We start from the raw sequence: 19,969 nt of genomic DNA on the forward strand, positions 1-19,969 counted from the left end.
TTTCTCTCTCATCGATGTTTCTGGCTCTCTATCTCTCTCCCTTCCCCTCTGTAAAAAATCAATAAAATATATTTAAAAATAAATAACTAACTAAAAATAAATATCCCAATGGCCCTTGGCAGAAGAAAGTTTCCCCACTCCTACTTTGGGCCCACGGAGTTAACAGCATGGCCCCATTACTAGCCCAGAGAACTATACCACCCTTAGTGGCTAACCTACATGAATCACCCTTTAGTGGTTCTTCAGTGACTGAAATGGTGGAACTCCATCTGATGTCTGCTTGAACCCTGAGTGTTGCTGACTGGTGCACAGATCAGATTAGACCTAGGGGTACTTAACAGGTTTTGATGGAGAACTCCTTTTATGCCTCCTGTGTGTGATAGAGGAAAGAGGTGGGCTTTCAGGTTAGTTAAAGGATTTCAAAGAATTTCTTTCATTTGCATTAGAAAAGAGTAGTGAACTTTGCCTCTGCATGCATTAAACTCTTCTGAAATTTGTGCTCTTAGTCCATTCCATAGAATTAATATGGTATTAACTACATGTGTACAAAGAAAAGAAAGAACAATTTAAAATATCTTTAGCTGCTTTTGCTAAGTGAGATGGGAAAACTTACTGTTGATAATCACCAGGCTTTTTTACCTTCTTAGTTATAGCTCAACCACCTCCTGAACTGGTAAATTTGCAGGAACAGTTGAAGGAAGCAGGAGCTGCTTTCGTGTTAGGGCATAAGAAGTTTGAAACTCACAAGGAGGCTCTGCAGAGACAGCTGCAAAGTGAAGTGAGTACTGATCTTTATTTGGTCGGGTGTTAGTCTGATCCACTGTGTACACATGTAAGCTTGGTGTGTGTCACACCAGTGTAAATCAGATTGGTTTTAACATCAAAAATTATCCCCCCACTATTCTAAGGTAACCTTCTCACCTGAGAAATTCTTGGGTGATGATATAACTATATTTATAACAGTAATAAAATCCCAAGGAAAGCGCACTCATAAACAGAAATTGTCCCAGTCTCGGTTGTGCCCTCTAGTAATGTCTCTTGATTCTTGCCCTGTGACTTAGAATTGTTGACACTCTGGTGTCTGCCTCATACCTTATAGAACTGTTCTTAGAGATGAGTGCAAATGGAGGTGGCAAACTTGTTTGTGTGCTCTATTGTTTTCTAGGGACCTGTGGACCACAGGCATGAAGCTGCTCAGAATGGGCAAAATGGAAAAGAGAATAAGCCCTATAAAAGACTTGTTCCTTTTGAAGTGAACTGGGATTTCTTTTACATTGATTTCTTCCCTTCTTTAAATCTTTTCAGACTGAGCATTCTGCAAAGCTGAAGGCCCGGATATTAAATTATGATGCTTCTGTAAGGAGGTTAACTATGCAGGTGGCTGATTTAAAATTGCAACTGAAGCAGATTGAGACAGGTTAGAGAGATTTTTAACTTACAAATGTGTATGTGTAAAACTTCCAGTATATATGGAAATGTAATGATCACTACTGAAGTTTCAGTAATTCTCATAGTAGGGGAAAAGCCATAGAAATATGTCATCTTAGAAGTAAAAACTCTGTCCATTTCAGGAATACCAACCAGTCAGTCATCAGCTAACGTGACTTGCTTTTATAGGTTCCTTTGGCTTGGAAGAGCCTTGTACCCCAAATAAGAAAGGTGTAATGGCACAGAGGTTCCCAAATTCATGGACCTTGGTTTTTCTTTTATATTTGTTACCTTGATAATAAGATCAATCTGACCCTTCAGGGTTTTTACGTGTTCCTTGAGAGATGAGTAAAATATGTGAGAAGCAGGGTGACTTATGTCACACTAGAGGCCTGGTGCATGAATTTGTACATGGGTGGGGTCCCTCAGTGTGGCCTGTGGGGATTGTGCTGAAACTGGCAGTCCAGCGCCACCTGCTGCTACTGCCTACCACTCTCGCTCATCCTGATCCTGCTGCACCTGCCACAGGCTCACGCCCAGTCAGTCCTGATCAGGAGAAGCTCGTCTGCTGCAGTGGCACTTGCCTGCATCTGGCGCCTGTCCCAAAGGGTATGGGATGGAGGGGTCGGTGGGGGGAGAACGCAATCTGCCCTTTGGGCAGGTGGTGGGATGCCCTTGCCTGCCCAGGATCCAGATCTGTCCCTGACGTTCGCAGGGATTGTCAAGATTTCTTCCTTGCAGAGTGTCTAGGGAGGGGAAGCAGCTGCGGTGCCTGAGGCCAACTTTCAGGAGGCTAGTGGCCCTGTGCTAGTGGTACTGGTCTGTTGGTGCCTGGCCTGTTCTCTAGAGATTGGACCTGCAGGACTACTGAGGGAGTGAGTGGCTACTGCTGCTGGCTGGTGGGCCTCCAGGAACAGGTCAGTCAGCAGAGCAGCACTCCCCCTGTGGGAGCGCACTCACCACCAGGGGGCAGCTCCTGCGTTGAGTGTCTGCCCCCTGGTATCAGTACATGTCAGAGTGACTGGTGGACCTGTCATTCAGTTGCTTTAGATAGAGGTTAGTATATATCACATTGATTATATACAGTGTTTATGTTTTTGCACCTCAATTTTGAAGTTACTGATTAACCTTGGTTGGACACATTTAACTTCTTTGCGATAACCATTATAATAACCTGGTTATTAACAGGGAAGGAGTAAAAGGAAGATTAGGTAATAGAGACATGCCATTTATACAGCTTTGCCAGGGAATTGCAGTTAATAGTCTCCAAGTTTATTACCTAAAGATCACTGTGGGAAGGCACTAGACAATGGACCCATGCCCAGTGAGGTCTGCATGACGTGGGATGTTGCTTATCTGTTAGTCAGTCACACCAGGGAATAAGTCAGTAGCCAGAAATAGGCATGCCACCGCAAGTACAGGAATATTTAATTTTTAAGCTCCTGAACAAAGAAGCCCCTCTCTCTCGCTGCTCACCTCAGATTCCCAGCTTATGGTGTTCTTACCTCCCTCTACTCACCCTGTGACCCACAGCCATGTAGACTTCACACAGTGTACTGATGTACTAAATGTAGCCTGACACTAAATCATGCCCTGCTCCACCATGGAATGGACACTCTGGATACTGGCCCTACTCTTTGATTCTGCTGGAGCCCCGTCTGCACTCTTTTCAGGACTAGGCTAAGGGACATTGAACCCTGCAGACCAGAAAATATAATTACACACCAATAAAATACATTCATTCTCCCATGGGAGTCTTAGAAAAGTCTTTTTCTAAAGATACTGCAAGAGCCACCCACTACCACTAAAGTCGGAAAAATTTGACCCAGTGATTTCTCCAGCTACAGTTGGACCTCAGTTTCCTCATTTGCAATGGGGATATGAATATCTACTTTGCCATGGTGAAGAAGGCAAAATGAGATGGCTCTCAGTTGAGTGCCTGCAACACATCAGATACTCAGAAGGATTACTGCTATCATGTTACTGCATGTTTGCCCTGAGGATGCATACTGCCTGCCTCTTCTTCATAACAGGTGTACTGAAGCTGAGATACAAAGCTCAAAAAGAAAGTTTCTGTGTGTTAGCAGTTGAACTGGTTTCCACATTTCCTGGCCTGGAGCCTTCCTCAGTTCCTATTTGTACTCACTCCTCCTCAGTTCCTTTTCCCATCTTCCACACTAGTTTCATTTTTATCTCTTGACTCCTTCCCTGTTCCTTATTTTCTCTCAAGCCTATTTGCTAAACTGCCCACAGCTGAAATCACAGTGATCTCGAAAGATGAATAGTTTGAGGATGGAACCTTTTCAAACGCATGCATTGCCCTGGAGGCATTGCTGGAGAGTAGCGGCCACAAGACTGGCTATGCATGTTCAGGTTTTGCTTAGGGAGTCCCAGCATCTGTACACCTCCCTACCTGTATGACCTAGCCTTAGCTCCCCAGGTGTAATGTGGGAGGAGCAGAGTTGTTAGTCTTGTTGTGGCTGCAGGTCCTCATACCCTTATCTGAAAACTAGAGGCCTGATGCATGAAATTTGTGCACTCACCTTCGGTGGCTCGCCTCAGACCTCGCAGCTGTGGCTTTGTCTGGAAGGTTGTCCAGAAGGATGTCTGGAAGGTCATTCGGCTGTCCGGTCTAATTAGCACATTATGCTTTTATTATCGACTAGAGGCCTGGTGCACAAAATTCCTGCAGTCAGGCGGAAGGGGCCCCCCAGCCTGGCCTGTGCCCTCTCAGTTCTGGAGCCCCACGATAGATCGCCCCAAAGATGTAGGCTCCTGGATGAATTGCCCCAAAGAGGTAGGCTGGAGTAGGGTCCCTGCCTGCAGGCATGTAAAGCCTCGGGACCCCCAGTGCTAGAAGCTAAGACCAGCAGGTCATAATAAATGCGAGAAGTTCACCAGAAGGCTGATGGGCTTCGATATTCAGCAGGGCTGAAAATCTGCAAATTATTACCTGCTGCTAGAGGAAAGGCCAAAAGCAGTTCCTCTAACCTGATAATTTTTTCCTGTTTATCAAACCTGACCTTTGATATGTGTGTTTATTTTGCTAAAGGGCAAAATGTGTAAATAAAAAGCCATGGGTCCAGAAATTCGGCAAGCCACTCCACTAGAGAGCTGGTTTCCGCCTGGCTTTCCCCCATGCCTTCCAAATTTATACTTCTTGTCCAGTGTATCCATTTATGTGTCAGCCCCTTCTCCAAATTCCTGAACCCTTGATGCAAAAAGACTGCGGCACCCCAGGCCACGCCATGTGGAGCTAGCTGCCAGGCCCCACCTCCGTGCACACAGCATCAAGTCTGCGCCCACCTGTGCACGCAGCCTCCTGATGATGGATGTGATGGGCATGAGGGCATTGCGGCGTGAGGGCTTAACAACCACATAAACTTATATTAGCATAGATAGATTGGGCCCTATAGTGGTTTTGCCACAGCCCTGGGAGTTCTGGGGCAGCATCCTTTAGTGAACCATGTTTGCAGTCAAATATGTGACTATCCATGCTGGGTAGAATAAATAAAGGTAATGAATGGATTTGCATCAGTTCAGGTAAAGTTTATCAACAGTGAATTCAGGTCTGCTTAGGCTTTGTTACCAAATTTATGAATATGATTGTGGATCGTGGGTTGTGAAATAATATCATGCATTAAGAAGGAAGGCCTAGCTCTGGCTAATTTTGTTCAGTGGTTAGAGCGATGGCTTGCAGACCAAAAGATGGTGGGTTCCATTCCTGTCAACCACATATACCTCAGTTGTGGGTTTTCTCACCATCTTTGGTTGGGGGTGCATGTGGGAGGCCAAGTTGAGGTGTCTCTCACATCAGTGTTTCTCTTCTCTCTCCCTATTCCTCTACTCTTCCCTTTCACTCTTCAATGGAAAATACATCTTTAAATGAGGACTAAAAAAAAGGCCTAAAAACAAGGTCTGTGAAGTTATAACTGGTACATAAAGCTCTCAAAAAAAATGCTAATAAATAAGAATTGGCTTCAGAAATTGTTTAGTGTGCATATTTGTTCTTATTAATACCTCTCTCTTCATTTAAAAAAAAATATCAAGCATATTTGAATTTTTTTTCCTGCTCATTGGTCACATTATTTTCATTTAGCCCCCAGCCAAAGCCATCTCTGTTTCATCATTCTGCCAGCAGATTTATGGTGTCTCCTACTGGTGAAACAAGCAGGGATTTCTTGAAAAAAATCATCTCAAACAGGAAAAGCTGATGGGAGAGACAGTTACACCAAGGATCATAAATCATCCAAATACAAGCACAGTTGTTTGCTCCCACATTTCTGATCTTTAGTTTGTAATCACACCAAGGCAAGAATGAAAGAGCTAGAGCAAGAGATTGATTGCTTAGAAAAAGCTTTCTTCGGTATTCTGTTGCTAGAAGCCCACTAGCATCTAAGAGTCTGCCTCCACTCATGTAGGTAAGCTTCTGCAGAAAGGGTTTCAGGACTTTCATGGTCCTTTTATCTGAGTACGAGTGAGTGAGCTGTAGAGAGCAAGAAGGAGGAGAAGTCTATGCTTGCTGTACCTGGGAAATCTTTAGCCTGAGTAGCTTCATCCTCAGTGCACCTATGGTTGCCTGCTTACCAGAGACTTCTCCCCTGTGACATAACATTGTGGGAGGCAACGGCTTAGAGCAAGTTCAGCATTTTGCTTGACATGCAGACGTGTTCAGAGAATGGTAATCAATGGCTTTTCCCTTACTGCTGATTAGTTTTATTATTAATGCTGAATCCTTAATAATGTGGGTCAGTTATACATCATAGTCAACTATTTGCAAGGATAATAGAATTTCTTTTCAAATTAAACTCCTTAGGAACCATGTTGCTGTTTTCACTGTGTAATTTGTAATATTCTTGTCCTGATACCTTTTGCCCTTTAGGTCTGGACCAATCCCAGTCCTTTGCTTTTCCCAGTCCTTGTCCTGAAAGAATGCTCCCGCCTTCAGCAACTGAATCTAGGCACAGCCTTTCCATCCATTCACTCTCAAGCCTTCTGGAGCAGAAAGCCAAGTAAGTTCCACATTCTGATTGGCCCAGCCAAGTCTGGTTAGCTGAATGGCCCTGACTTTGCGTTGTTTTAAAGTGACGCTCAAGACCATGTGGAGTGTAGAATCAGATTGTAAGATGATGTGTAATCTTCAAGAATCATCTGAATTATTTGGGGAAAATTCCTTTTAGCAAATAATTAATTTTTCCTTGTTTGCTAAACCTGATGTGTACACAGTGCACTATGGTAGCAGTAAGCATTTTCATAGTTCTATGAATAGACTTGGTTTATAGAAATAAAAAAGCAACATACAAAATCTATAAAAGCAAATTCAGTTTATTTTTAAACTTGAAGTAGTTTCACACATTTTAATTTTAAAGTCCTTCAAAAAAAATAAGTCAGTTAAAAAATATTTGGGCATTTAGTCCAAACAAAAGTCTAATTTGTCTATTGAGATAAATACTGAATTGGTAGTGGGTTGTAGGGTCTGATTGCTGAAGTAGAATGGCGTATGTAGAAGTTGGGTGGCGGGTCACCCAGGCTGGGATTGAGGCGCATAGGAGACTCCTGTCTGTGCTTGATCCATATGGACGGCACTCTGACTCCTTAGTTCTGGGCTCCAGGCTGGACATCTGTCTGCATATTTTGATTCACTCCCAGTGTACAGAGTTGAAAACTGCCACATGTGTCCATCGTGGTCCTAATGCGTGTAATGTGCATTTATTTATATTGCTTTCTCATGATAAAGCCAAGAGGAGAAACAGCACACCCATGTGGGAGTTAGGGCACTTGGATGCACATGGGGCTTGTAGTTTTGCATCTTCAGCTGACTCATACTGATGCTGTGCAGAATTTGTTCTTTTCAAAAACGTTTTGTGGTTCTTGAAAATACAAAAGCATTGAGAGTGCCACATTATTTCTTGTCAGCAATATAATACCTGCCTCACAGTGTAAGGTGGTTCTGCAGAGTGCCCAAGCTAATGTCTTGATTACTTGGAATGATGCCAGTTGCATGGAGCGTGCCCAGTGCAGGACAGCTTTCATTTTCACAGAGCACAGTTCATTCTCTAGAGCAGCGGTTCTCAACCTGTGGGTCGAGACCCCTTGGGGGTCAAATGACCCTTTCACAGGGGTCGCCTAAGACCATCGGCAAACATACATATAATTACATATTTTTTTTGTGATTAATCACTATGCTTTAATTATGTTCAATTTGTAACAATGAAAATACATCCTGCATATCAGATATTTACATGACGATTCTCAACAGTAGCAAAATTACAGTTATGAAGTAGCAACGAAAATAATTTTATGGTTGGGGGTCACCACAACATGAGGAACTGGATTAAAGGGTCGCGGCATTAGGAAGGTTGAGAACCACTGCTCTAGAGCCTTTTCCAGAGTCACAAAGGCTTTTCTTAGCCCTGTGCTCTTGGTTTTACCTTATTACAACTTCACACTCATGAATTTTATTCTTTCAACCCAGTCTTTATCAAAGACAAACTGAAGTTCAAGACAGACATAAATTTTCAAATGTGGATGAACTATCTTTTGAGGATAATGAGGAATTTGGATCATCTTTTGAACGTAAGTTTAAATGTAAGTACCAGTTTTTAACAGTTGAAAATGTAGAAAGCTAAGTCTTGGTGAAATATATCCATTGTTAAATCAAAGGCCTTTATAAATTACAACATTTGTATTTTGTGATAAAAACATGGATACAGATGTATTACCTTTTTTATATCACAGATTTTGATGGGTCTATTTGAGTGTTACTTTTTTTTAATTTTCAAGATAACCAATAATTTCAAAGTTGGAGCTAAGCTCACAAGTGAACCCTTAACTTAATTTACCAAGTTTGGGATTGCCTCAGATTAAAATACCTGATTCTTAATTTTTTTTTCTTTTTATGGAATATGAAGATGCTAAGTTATTTAAGTTATACAGATTCTGATGACTGCATCAGATGTAGAAACCTCATTCTTAGTGAATGAGTGGAGGTGGAAGTATATTAGCTTCCTTATCTGAAAACTGGAGGCCTGGCTCTGGCTCTGCCTTAGATTGTTCTCTGGGAGCATACTGCTTAAGTATAAAATTAGGATATAGAAGTCAGTCAGCTCTAAGGTTCTCTCTAGCCTAGGAAATCTTTATATTTGTATATAATCTGTAGTTTTGCATTGTGAGCTTCATTGTCAAATCTGAAAGTACTCTACTTTGAACAGTTAAATGAAAGAGCTTAGTAAAATTTGTAAATTCTTTGCAACTAACTTTTTAACAATTTTGTTAAGGCTTTACTATCTAAATGGAGTTCATATAATTATCAGCAAGTCAGGTGAATTCTGTCACTTTCCTGTTGGGTTATAAATCTAGTTTTGGAAACAAATCTAATTCTTTTAAGTGTAATAACACTTTGAGAAGCAAATAGATTGTCAAGTGGTATGCTGAAAGTCTTAGGATTAATTCTGTAGGAAAAGATCTGGCTTGGTTGCTTTGGCTGAGACTTGAGCGCAGCCAAAGTTACCCCCATACTGCCCTGCCTTCTTTTGCTGTTGTTAAGGACTCCTGGGACACTCATTTGTACCTATTATAGATGCAGCAGACATGCCGATACAGTTTGAAGTGAATGGCCTCCATCCTGCTGGTGACATGCCTCTCTTGGGAACTGCCTTGGGTGCTCCTCCTGCCAGACCTATCTCCTCTCATTACCCAAGTAAGTTTTCCTTGGTTGTAACTACAGATAGTATGATAGCTACTAAATGCCAGCCTGTTCCTAGTGAGTTATTTCATTTATTGAGGGAGGACCTTTATAAGCATAAATTATTCAAAGTCTTAGAGTTGAGTATTGCCATTGTTAATACATTTCTGAAATAAATTTGAACATGTAAAGAGGAGAAAATTAAAGGAGTTGCTTCTCATTAATCTTCCCCAACAGTGGCTTTTTTTAAAAAAAAATCTTTATTGTTGAAACTATTACAGAAGTCCCCTTCTTTCCCCCATTGACCTCTTCCAGCCTGCTCCTGGCACACGCCCGCCCCCCCCCCACCCCCACCCCACACACACAGGCCCTCACCATCCCATTATTTGTGTTCACTCATTATGCATATATGCATACAAGTTCAATGATTGAGCTCTTCCTACCCACCTCCCCTCCCCTGACTTCCCTCTGAGGTTTCACAGTCTGTTCCATGCTTTTATGTCTCTGGGTCTATTTTTGTTCATCAGTTTATTTTGTTCATTAGATTCTACACATGAGGGAGATCATGTGATACTTATCTTTCTTTGACTGGCTTACTTCACTTAGCATAATGTTCTCCAGGTCCATCCATGCTGTTGCAAATGGTAAGAGTTCTTTCTTTTTTACTGCCACACAGTATTCCATTGTGTAAGTGTACTATAGTTTTTTTTATCTACTCATCTGCTGATGAGCACTTAAGGCTCATTCCAAATCTCAGCTACTGTAAATTGTGCTGCTATGAACATAGGGGTGCATTTATTCTTTCTAATGAGTGCATTGGGTTTCTTAGAATATATTTCTAGAAGTGGGATCACTGGGTCAAATGGGAGTTCCATTTTGAATTTTTTGAGGAAACTATACTGTTTTCCACAGTAGCTACACCAGTCTGCATTCCCACCAGCAGTGTACTTTTCTCCACATCCTCGCCAACAGCTGTCATTTGATTTCTTGATGATAGCCACTCTGACAGGTGTGAGCTGGTACCTTATTGTTGTTTTGATTTGCATTTCCCAGATGATTAGTTACTTTGAGGATTTTTTCATATGTCTCTTGGCTTTCTGTATGTCCTCTTTGGAGAAGTGTCTATTTATGTCCTTTGCCCATTTTTTAATTGGACTGTTTACCTTGTTTTTGTTAAATTGTATGAGTTCTCTATATATTTTGGAAACTAACTCCTTATTGGATGTATCATTGGCAAATATGTTCTCCCATGCAGTAGACTCTCTTGTTATTGTCTTTTTAAAAAAATACTTTTATTGATTTTTTACAGAGAGGAAGGGAGAGGGATAGAGAGTTAGAAACATCGATGAGAGAGAAACACCAATCAGCTGCCTCCTGCACACCCCCCACTGGGGATGTGCCTGTAACCAAGGTACATGCCCTTGACCAGAATCGAACCTAGGACCCTTCAGTCCACATGTCAACGCTCTATCCACTGAGCCAAACCAGTCAGGGCTCTTGTTATTTTCTTGATGGTTTCTTTTGCTGTGCAGCTGCTTTTTATTTTGATGTAGCCCCATTTGTCTATTTCCTTCTTAGTTTCCTTTGCCCTAGGCATTGTATCCATAAACATGTTGCTGTGTAAGATGGCTGAGATTTTGGTGCCCGTGATTTCTTCTAGGATTTTTATGGTTTCCCAACTTAAATTTAAGTCTTTTATCCATTTTGTGTATCCATACACATATTATTTTGTGTATGGTATAAGTTGGTCTTATTTCATGTTTTTGCATATATCTGTCTAATTATCCCAACACCATTTCTTGAAGAGACTGCCTCTGCTCCATTGTATGCTCTTGCCTCCTTTGTCAAATACTAGTTTCGTATAGTGGTGTGGGTCAATTTCTGGGTTCTTAGTTCTGTTCCATTGCTCTGTATGCGATACTTGTACCAGTACCAGGCTATTTTGATTACAGTGGCTTTCTAGTATAACTTGATATCTAGTATTGTTATTCCTCCAACTTTTCTCTTTCTCAAGCTTGCTGCAGCTTTTGAGGTCTTTATTGGTATAATTTTTAGAGTATTTTTCTAAGTCTGTGAAATATGCCATTGGTATTTTAATAGGTATGCATTGAACCTAAAGATTGCTTTGGGTAGTATGGACATTTTGATGGTATTTATTTCTGCCAATCTATGAACATGGTATATTCTTCCTCTAGTTTATATCTTCTTCTACCTCTTTTTTCAATGTGCTATGGTTTTCTGAGTATAGGTATTTTACCACTTTGGTTAAGTTTATTCATAAGTCTCAATTTTTTGTTGTTGTTGCAGTGCTAATTGGGATTGTTCTTTTATTTCTCTTTCTGAGCGTTCAATATTGGTATATAAAAATGCCATAGTTTACTGGGTGTTAATTTTATATCCTGTTATGTTGCATCCCTGTCTTCCTATTCTTAGGGAAAATGGTTTTAGTTTTTAGCCATTGAGTATGATATTGGCTGTAGGTTTGTAATATATGGCTTTTTAATATGTTGAGATATGATCTATTTCTACTTTACTGAAAGTTTTTATCAAAAAAGGGTGTTGGATTTTGTCATGCTTTTTCTGCATTGATTGAAATGATCATGTGATTTTTGAGTGTTGCAGTCTGTTAATGTGATATATCACATTTATTGATTTGTGGATATTGTACCAGCCTTGCATTCCTAGAATAAATGCCATTTGGTCATGATGTATGGTCTTTTTAATGTATTGCTGGATCTCATTTGCTAAAATTATGTTGAAGATTTTAGGGTCTGTATTCATCGGGGATAATTCTCTTTCTTTGTAGTGGCTTTATCTGGATTTGGGATTAGGGTAATGCTGTCCTCATAGAAAGTGTTCCTTTCCCTTGGATATTTGGAATAGTTGAGGAGATTAGGTATTAGTTTTTCTTTGAATGTTTGATAAAACTTCCCTATGAAGCCATCTGGACCAGGACTTCTGTTTGCTGGAAGTTATCTAATTACTGCTTCAATTCCATCAGTACTTACTGGCTTATTCAGGTTTTCTGATTTTTCCTGATTGAGTTTTGGAAGATTGTATTTTTCTTATTTGTCCATAGTCTGACAAAGCAGTTACCTTTTTGCTTAAGACAGTTCTTCAGAAACCATTCCATTTTGGGAAATCATAGTATAAAATTGAAATGGCGGTTAATACACATATACATCTTCAATGTGATTGTAGTATGTTAATAATTCTTTGTTTCCTTCATGTCTTTAAAAAAAAATAAGGACAGAAGAACCTTTATATTTCAGTTTTCAGAAGAGCTGATGACATTGGAGGAAAACTCGTCATCAAACTTGTCTGGCCCACTTTCTCTTTCTTCTTACTGTCTCTAATTTACACACTTCCCTCCCCTGTGTGGAATCAGGGAGGAAAGCTCTAGGGGGAGATTAGAGCTTTGTCTCATACTCCAGCCAGATCTTTTTCTCCTTGAACTAAAGAGTTTAAGCCTCAAGCTTGAAAGGAGATTTCTTAAGTAAAACCACCTCTTGTTTTTCCAGTGTTTGGATGGGACTATCATGTTCAACGCCTCTTGTAAGTAGTTTCTTGGTTCAAGTCAGCATACTCAGGGAGATGAGGAATTGCCAAAGGAAACAAGACTTTGAAAGGATTGTTCTCACTGATTCCAGGGTACACCATCCTGTAAAGCACTCATTCAGCGAGACTTCATTGAGAACCTTCACTTCATATATGAAAACTCTATCACCCAATATCACCTCATTGATTTAATTGTGAAAAAAGAAAAACAAACACCTCCTGTGTGCTGGGTGCTGGGCATACTGCAGTGGGACAACCCAAGCCCTTTCTTCATGGAGCTTCTAGTGGGAAAGTCAGCAGTCAGCTAGCCATCACCAAGACCTCTGATGGGATAGATACTGAGTAGGGGCAGTGGCCACCCAAGAGTGGCTGTGATAGGTTGTTTCGCAGAGACCTGGGTGAGTAGGAAATAAAAATAATACAATAAAGGAAACCAACTGAGTTCATAGGTGTTCTATCTCAGAGATAGAATGAAAATTATAACAATGGCTTTTAAAATTATTCTTAAGTAATGTTTACATTGATCATTGAAAAATTCTCTTATAATCATCATTTCCCCTCTTCGTTTGGATACAAAGGGAAGTGAAAAAATCCAAAACTTGATATCTTTGAGATGTCCAGTGGAAATACTAATTAGGTAGCTACAAAGTACAGTCATGCACCATTTAATAGCAGGTATATATTCTAAGAAATGTGTCCTTCGGGAATTCATTGTTGTGTGAACATCAGAGTGCACTTTTGTAAATCTAGGTGGTACAGCCTCCTGTACATCCAGGTAGCCTATTGCCCCTCCGGTGCAAGCACATACAGCATGTTACTGTACAAAACAAGATTAAATCAAGCACAGGAGAAAATGACGCCATCGAGAGATGTAATAAACATGAGGTATATGAAGTTGCTGCCCATATAACATGGGATGCTGTTTCACAGCACACTTTTCTTTATCATTAGAAAAAAAAAAAACCACTATAAAACAGTGATTAAAAGGGTAGTGTAGTAAATACATAAACCAGTGACATGGTCCTTTATTATATTTATTAAGTATTAGGTACTAGACGTAGTTGTATGTGCTGTACTTTTATATGACTGGCAGCACAGTGGGTTGGTTTACATTAGCATCTCCATAGACACGGGAGTAATGCATTGTATTACATTACCATGTGGTGATAGCCACACCACTTAGACAGTAGTGATTTTTCAGCTCCATTATAATCTTACCAGAGGCCTGGTGCATGATTTTGGGGGGTCCCTTGGCCTGGCTGGTGAACAGGGCCATCTTGTCCACTCCTGATCGGGGCCTACTGGCAGGGGTGGGGTCGCGGGAGCAACCATGGGAAGTTGTCTGGTCATGGGAGCTTGGCTGTGGGAGCACACTGACCACCAGGGAGCAGATTCTGCCTTGAGCATCTGCCCTCTGGTGGTCAGTGCACATCATAGCTACCGGCCAGTCTTAACCGTTGCTTGGACTTTTATATAGAGAGAAGATGGGACCACTGTCATATATGTGGTCTGTTGAACGAAATGTTGTTATGCAATTTACAGCAAAGATATAGTCCTTTTTTCTTCTTTATTGTTTAAAGTCAGCAACCAAACAGCATTTCTATTTTGAGATTGCTATTCCATGTGATAAAGTGATGGCATTTAGGTCTGCAAGCAAGAAGAAGATTGCATTTCTGCCTGTGAAAATGATCAACTGCCTCCTCTGGTATTTGAATTTCATGACCAGGAGTATGAGTCCGAAATGACTGTGTTGTTTCTGTCCTGTTAGCAAAAACCTTCAAAATCCTTTGGTGAACCTATGAATTTGTCTCTTAGCATTGCTGGGGGGAAAGTGTAGCCTACAAAAGTTTAGGCTCTTCCAGAGCCAGAGGAGAAAGGCAAGCATAGCCATCTGTGGGATTGACATTGAGTTAAACCTGTGACAGGTGAGGACTTTTGCTTTGAGCTACAGGGAATAGACAAATAAAGCCTGGAACAATAGATGTAGAACAAACAGATTCATGTGGTTGTGAGAAGGCAGGTACAAAATACTGTGTAAATGTGGTGGTGGAGAGGTGTCACTTTAGGAATACTGTTTTTCTTAGTGGCTGTATCTTGTATTCCTTAGCCAGAAGTGTGCTAAGGTTCCTTCTTATCCACAACCTCACCAGCACTTATTGTATGACTTATTAATGGTTGCTATTCTGGCTGGTTTGCAGTGGCACCTCAGTGTCATTTTAATTTGCATCTCTCTAATAATTAGTGACATTGAGCCTATCTTCATGTCTCTTGCCATTTGTATGTTGTCTTTGGAGAAGTATCTATTTAGATTTTCTGTCCACATTTAATGGGGTTGTTTTTCTTTTGGTGGGTTATCGGAGTACTTTATGTGTTTTGGAAATTAACCCCTTACCATATGTATTATTGGCAAATATGTGCTCCAATACAGTGGATTCCCTTTTCATTTTGATGCTGATTTTTTTTTGCTTTGCAGAAGTTTTTTTAGTTCAATGTAGTCTCATTTGTTCCTGTTTCTCAAGAATGTTGAGGCTAGGGGACCCTACCCCCCTCCCTATGTGGGAGTCTGTTCTGTGGTACTCTTTCCCCCTCCCTACTTTGGAGTCTGTACTTGTTCTTTAACAAATCTCCGCCTTTGCTATACCGAAGAAAAAAAAACACAAAAACAAAAACGAATGTTGTGGCTATTTTGGGGTCTTTTTCAGTGTTCTGTATCTCATTTGAATGTTCAGAACATTCAAATTTATATGCAAATATAAATTTTTTGCATATTTCTAGATCTGTGAAATATGCACTTGGCATTTTAATAGTGATTGCATTGAATCTAAGGATTGCTTTGGATAGTAGGCACATTTTAATGATATTAATTCTACCAGTCCATGAACATGGTATATTCTTCTGTTCGTTTATCTCTTTTTTCAGGGTCCTGGGCACTTGCTCAGTGGTGGGGTTGTGTGGGAGAGGTGGGAGGAAGTGAGTATTAGGTTAGGGAGAGATTGAAAGCAAAGCACAGAGCAAGGGAGGCACAAATATACCCAGGTAGCATGAGTCTGCTGCTGGAGGTGCAGTGTTCCCAGTGCAGAAGTAGTGTACTATTTCAGGTCAGTCCGGAAAGAAGGTGTGGACACCACCAGAGCAGAGACAGCAACAGAAATCCAGGTCTTCTTTTCAGGAAATGAAGGGTGCTGCTGATGGTGGTTGCTTGAAGGCAGAGAGACTGATGTCAGGGTGAGCACATTGATTAGGTTATTTCAGCTCAGCTGTCCAGGTAAAAGGTGAGAGGTAGTCTTATTGCAGTATCTGGGGGAGTTAGAGCCTGTAAGCCCTGGTGGATGAGTGAATGTAGTGTAGAAAGGCATGATAAAAAGGGACAGGAATGATAACTTCAGGTCTGAAGCTGATGCTGTGGGATTTCCAAGTGTTGATGGTAGGGAACTGGCCAGAAATGCGGATGAGACTCGGGGAGAGATCTGTGCTAGAGAAAAAGATGTGAGAATGATCAGGGCAGAGGTAATAGCTAAAACTCCAGGAAGGGATCGGCCCAGGGCAAGTGGGAAATGTTGGTAAGATGACTAGGGGGGTTCAGGGGTGGGGTGCTGGTTTTGTACTAATTTTGTACTGTTCTGGGCGGGAGAGGCTCGATTGCTTTTGTGGGAATTAGGGGAAGAGTTATACAACTGCTGTATAAATACAGACTAATGTTTAAGTTAGAATCCTAAATAGAGAGTTACAACTGAGGATAGAGGCAGAAATGCAAGGCTTGCGAAGGGCAGAGTACAGAAGAAGGGGTGAGGAAGATAAGGAAATGTGTTGTGGCAGGAGGACAGTTGAAGTTGTTCATGGCAAGGGTGACTTGTTTTCATCTAAGTAAAGTAAAAGGCAGATGCTGTGCCAGGTGTGGGGCTGGAGGCTGCGAGACCATGAAGATGGATCAGCAGGCCAACACAATCAACTGAGAGTTGAGCTGTCTCCCTGGGCCTCTGCTCTTTATTTTCTGTCTCTTTAGGTGCAGATGAGAAAGAAGTTAGAGAAGAGAGTGAAGAAGAAAGAATATGGAACCTGCTGAAAGAACAGAAGCTGAGAGAAGAAAGAAGGCAGAATGAACAGAAAGCTTTGGAAAGAGAACGGAGAAAACTAGAAAAACTGGATCGAGAAAAGGTATAATAAGCATAGCTCAGTTCTCCATGCTAGTAGGTAACTTTTAAAAAGCTTGCTGCAGGCATCCCAATCCTCTCCTGTGCTTAAGCCCACTGAAAAGGGCTGTACATGGGCATAATAGGAGTCTCATAGGAAAAGGGAGCTTTGCAAGTCTGTGAGCATGCATTCTCATGTTCCTGAAAACACACTCGGAAAGGAGATGGACTCTGCTTTGCTGTAGAACTTCCCTGTGTAAGGGGTTTCAAGGTCAGCTGGCTAGGACCAGAAGAAACTGGGGGAGGTGGCTGCCAATCTGGTGGCTTCCTCAGGCTGCCCTGCCCTCCTCCCTCCTCATTGTCTTTGACTTTCTATGTCCTGATTCTGGTCCCAGGCAGATGGATTACCCTGCTACTTCTCATGCCTGCTGGACCTTACGTAGATTAATCTTCTGTATCATGTTCCTTGAATTCCTGGCTCATTTGATCTGGAACACAGACACTTTAGGCACAGTAATTCCTATTCTTCATTACATGATATATTTGTGCCACTTTGATAGTAGCAACGAATGAAACAGTTTTCTGTCATGCACATGTCACATAAAGAAACAGAGTTATAGTACTATGTGTTTTTAAAATGTATATGTGTATCTCCTATTTTGCTGGTCATCTATTTACAGCAGATTATTGAAGAGTCTTTCAAGACAGAAATGGAGAAAGAATTAGAAGTGAGTGCTCAGGAAATGAAAGACAAATCTGTTTGTGGTGAATATGCTTTAAAGAAATACATGCATATCACCCAAAAGGACCAAGACCTGAAGAAGGTGGATAAGGTACTGATGCTATGGACCAGTGGTCTGTATGTGAGGATGTGAGGGCTTCTGTGGTTTGTTAGAAAACCTTGGGACAGGAGTTGGAGACAAAAGGTAACAGCAGAGGAAATCCAAAATTCAAATGGAGCCTCAAGTCGTATGTATATTACACTTCTGACAAAATGTTATCTCCTTTGCTTGGGCCAAAGAGTGAACAGATCTTGATTGGTAAGGTTTGTAAAATTGGAGCTATCTCATTATTTTCAGAACAAGAATGAAAGTGCTATCAATGAAAAACAAATGGATTGGTACTATCTGAGACATGAATTCTATATAATAAAATCCTAATATGCAAATGGTTGAACCGCAGAATGACCAGTCATTATGATGGGCACTGACCACCAGGGACAGATGCTCAATACAGAAGCTGCATCCTGGTGATCAGTGCGCTCCCATAGGGCTCATGGCTGGCGAGCGCAGCGGTGGTGGTGGGAGCCTCTCCCACCTCTGTAGCATCGCGAAGCGATCAGTGGGACATCCCCCGAGGGCTCCCAGAATGTGAGAGGGTTCTGGCCGGGCTGAGGGACCCCCTGAGTGCACGAATTTCATGCACTGGGCCTCTAATATATTACATAAGTCTAGAATACTATGGCTATTGAGAATGCGCACAGGACAGTTAGAGTGCTTGCTAAATTTCACATCTAAAAGTCAACGTTTTGGACTCAAATTATATTTAGGCAGTCCTCGGGTTACGTTGAACTCGATGTATGTTGTTTTGCGGTTACATCACTATCTCCCATTTACAGTGTTAATAAAAAAAAGTTCCGTCATTTCGACATATGTACATATGTGCTTTGTTTTTTATTATCTGCCACAAGTAAAGGTCAGGAATTGTTATCTTGCTTTAATTTTTTTTTTTTTTTACTCTTTCACTTCATTACTGCTGTGTATGTGCTCCATGTGAGTGATGTAGGTGATTCTATAGGTGGGTTCCGACTTAACGGGGAAAATCGCGTTATGTCGCGATATAACCCGAGGACCTACTGTATATTTCAAAAAGTTTTCAGCCCAACCAGCATGGTCAGTGATTGAGTGTTGACCTATGAGTCAGAAGGTCACAGTTTGATTCCTGGTCTGGACACATAACCCAGGTTGCTGGCTCGATCCCCAGTGAGGGACGTACAGGAGGCAGCCAATCAATGATTCTCATTGTTGATGTTTCTATCTCTCCCTCTCCATTCCTCTCTGATATTTTATTTTATTTTATTTTTTATTTTAGTATTTTTTATTGTTTTATTGCTTAAAGTATTATAAAGAGTATTACATATGTTTTTTCCCGCCCTTGACAATCCCCTGGCCTCGCTTACCCCCAGTGTCTTATGTCCATTGGTTATGCTTATATGCATGCATACAAATCCTTCAGTTGATCTCTTGTCACCCCTCTCCAGCCACCCAGCCCTCCCCGGCTTTCCCGCTGTAGTTTGACAGTTTGTTTGAGGCAACTCTGCCTCTGTATCTATTTTTGATCATAAGTTTATAATGGTCTTTATTATCCATAAATGAGTGAGATCATGTGGTATTTTCCTTTCATTGACCGGCTTATTTCACTTAGCATAATGCTCTACAGTTCCATCCATTCTGTTGCAAATGGTAAGAGTTCCTTCTTTTTTACAGCAGCATAGTATTCCATCGTGTAGATGTACCACAGTTTTTTAACCCATTCATCTACTGATGGGCACTTAGGCTGTTTCCAGATCTTACCTATGGTGAATTGTGCTGCTATGAACATAGGAGTGCATATATCCTTTCTGATTGGTGTTTCTGGTTTCTTGGGATATATTCCTAGAAGTGGGATCACAGGGTCAAATGGGAGTTCCATTTGTAGTTTTTTGAGAAACTCCATACTGTCTTCCATAGTGGCTGCCCCAGTCTGCATTCTCACCAGCAGTGCACGAGTGTTCCTTTTTCTCCACATCCACTCCAGCACTTGTGTTTTGTGGATTTGTTGATGATAGCCATTCTGACAGGTGTGAGATGGTACCTCATTGTTGTTTTGATTGGCATCACTCGGATGATTTCAGTGACTTTGAGCATGTTTTCATATGTCTCTTGGCTTTCTGAATGTCCTCTTTTGAAAGGTGTCTATTTAGGTCCTTTGCCAATTTTTTGATTGGATTATCTCCCTTTTATTAAGTTGTATGAGTTCCCTAGTTGGAGATTAAAAACTTATCGGTGATAACATTGGCAAATATGTTCTCCCATGCAGTGGGTTTTCTTGTTGTTTTGTTGATAGTTTCTTTGCTGTGCAGAAGCTTTTTATTTTGATGTAGTCCCATTTGTTTATTTTCTGTTTAGTT

At 41.1% G+C, this 19,969-nt stretch overlaps 1 pseudogene across 1 annotated transcript in view; it reads left to right on the forward strand.

The window, feature by feature from the left end:
- The window catches only part of LOC308512332 (centriole and centriolar satellite protein OFD1-like), a 133,694-nt pseudogene that overhangs the window by 107,132 nt on the left and 6,593 nt on the right, over window positions 1–19,969 (forward strand). The window contains exons 10-16 of the transcript in view: window positions 648–778; window positions 1,306–1,401; window positions 6,316–6,440; window positions 7,904–8,016; window positions 9,014–9,127; window positions 16,674–16,825; window positions 17,481–17,633. The product of the transcript in view is annotated as a centriole and centriolar satellite protein OFD1-like (transcript). The remainder of the gene's footprint in view (window positions 1–647; window positions 779–1,305; window positions 1,402–6,315; window positions 6,441–7,903; window positions 8,017–9,013; window positions 9,128–16,673; window positions 16,826–17,480; window positions 17,634–19,969) is intronic.

This window comes from Myotis nattereri, assembly GCF_964212035.1.
Source record: "Myotis nattereri genome assembly, chromosome: Y".
Lineage (NCBI taxonomy): Eukaryota > Metazoa > Chordata > Mammalia > Chiroptera > Vespertilionidae > Myotis > Myotis nattereri.